The sequence below is a fragment of the Oncorhynchus keta genome, chromosome 6 (assembly GCF_023373465.1).
Source record: "Oncorhynchus keta strain PuntledgeMale-10-30-2019 chromosome 6, Oket_V2, whole genome shotgun sequence".
Taxonomy (NCBI): Eukaryota; Metazoa; Chordata; class Actinopteri; order Salmoniformes; family Salmonidae; genus Oncorhynchus; species Oncorhynchus keta.
In genome coordinates, this window is record NC_068426.1 from 4,377,307 (window position 1) to 4,379,858 (window position 2,552).

Genomic DNA, 2,552 nt, shown 5'->3' on the forward strand with positions numbered 1-2,552 from the left:
GGAGTAGCAGTGTTATCTGTGGTGATCCATGTTTCCGTCAGTGCCAAGAAGTCGAGGGACTGGAGGGAGGCATAGGCTGAGATGAACTCTGCCTTGTTGGCCGCAGATCGGCAGTTCCAGAGGCTACCAGAGACCTGGAACTCCACGTGGGTCGTGCGCGCTGGGACCACCAGATTAGGTGGCCGCGGCCACGCGGTGTGGAGCGTTTGTATGGTCTGTGCAGAGAGGAGAGAACAGGGATAGACAGACACATAGTTGACAGGCTACAGAAGAGGCTACGCTAATGCAAGGAGATTGGAATGACAAGTGGACTACACGTCTCGAATGTTCAGAAAGTTAAGCTTACGTAGCAAGAATCTTATTGACTAAAATGATTAAAATGATACAGTACTGCTGAAGTAGGCTAGCTGGCAGTGGCTGCGTTGTTGACACTACACTAATCAAGTCGTTCCGTTGAGTGTAATAGTTTCTACAGTGCTACTATTCGGGGCTAGCTGGCTAGCTAGCAGTGTTGATTACGTTACGTTGCGTTAAAAGAACGACAATAGCTGGCTAGCTAACCTAGAAAATCGCTCTAGACTACACAATTATCTTTGATACAAGGACGGCTATGTAGCTAGCTATGTAGCTAGCTACGATCAAGCAAATCAAACCGTTGTGCTGTAATGAAATGAAATGAAAATGTGATTGTACCTGTGGAGCGAAGCGGAATGCGACCGGGTTGTTGTTGGCTAGCTGTTAGCTAGCTAGCAGTGTCTCCTACGTTAAGGACGACAAATAGCTGGCTAGCTAACCTCGGTAAATTAAGATAATCACTCTAAGACTACACACTCTAAACTACACAATTATCTTGGATACGAAGACAGCAAAGACAACTATGTAGCTAGCTAACACTACACTAATCAAGTCGTTCAGTTGAGTGTAATAGTACCTACGGTGCTGCTATACGGTGGACGTTAGCTATGTGGCTAGCTGTAGTAGACTACGTTAGGACGACGAAATACGATAATTACGCAATTATCTTTGATACAAAGACGACTATGTAGCTAGCTAAGAAGAAATTGCTAAGATTAGACAAATCAAACCGTTGTACTATAATGAAATGTAATGAAAAGTAATGAAAAGTAATACTACCTGCGGACCGAAGTGCGAATGCGACCGCTCGCTCCAACCCGGAAGTAGAGCAGGTGTATGCCTTTCTAAATCATGTCCAATCAACTGAATTTACCACAGATTGACTCCAAGTTCTAGAAACATCTCAAGGATGATCAATGGAAACAGGATGCACCTGAGGTCAATATCAAGTCTCATAGGAAAGGGTCTGAATACTTATGTAAATAAGGTCTTTCAGTTATATATATATATATATATATATATATACAGTGGGGCGAAAAAGTATTTAGTCAGTCACCAATTGTGCAAGTTCTCTCACTTAAAAAGAGAGAGGAGGACAGTGGAGCCTCTCAAAGAAGAAGTTACAGGTATGTGAGCCAGAAATCTTGCTTGTTTGTAGGTGACCAAATACTTATTTTCTACCATAATTTGCAAATTCATTAAAAATCCTACAATGTGATTTTCTGGATTTTTTCCCCCTCATTTTGTCTGTCATAGTTGAAGTGTACCTATGATGAAAATTACAGGCCTCTCTCATATTTTTAAGTGGGAGAACTTGCACAATTGGTGTCTGACTAAATACTTTTTTGCCCCACTGTATATGCAAAAAATAATAAGCTTGTTTTCACTTCATCATTACGGGGTATTTGTGTGTGGATTGCTGAGGATATATATTTTTTTAAATCCATTTTATAATGAGGCCGTTATGTAACAAAATGTGGAAAAAGTCAAGGGGTCTGAATACTTCCCGAATGGGGGGGTGTCTGTGTCGTCTCTGTCTGTGTGTGTGTGTCTGTCTGTGTGTGTGTCTCTGTGTGTGGGTGTGTATATACATATATGATTACCTTAAGACTCTTGGTGGGTGGAAGGAAGATCACTATCGTTTGTTGTAGGAGGATGGATGTTGTAGAAACTGCCCACATTTCAAACCAGGGACGGGTTTGGATACAGAAGGACGGGATTTTAACTTTTTCATTTGAAACACAATGTTGTACTATTTATTAAAAATAAAATTATGTCAGGAAATGTTTGGTTTTTGTTCAAAATGTAAAATGTCAACTTTAGGTCCATTGGCATTTTCTTATTTTGCTACACTGGTGTGTGGATTGTTTGTATGTGTAGCACAATATATTGCTTTCTGCATGGGATACTATTGTGAAAGAATGACTACACTCCTGCCCATGCTTTAAATGTCAATAGTGACCTTAAGAACAGCGTAGTTTTGTATTGTTGGAGACAGGAATCTGATCACCAACCCCCTCTGTACATGATGAAGGGGATTGGATGAAGTTGGGGTCAATTCAAATTGAAGGCAGTCATTTCAGGAAGTGATTTTATTTTATTTTTTTTTTAATTATCAGCTTCTACTTTTCAGTTCATTCAAAAAAATGTACCTTTTTGGGGGGGGGGGTTTCAGTTTCTTCCTGACTTGATGTCCA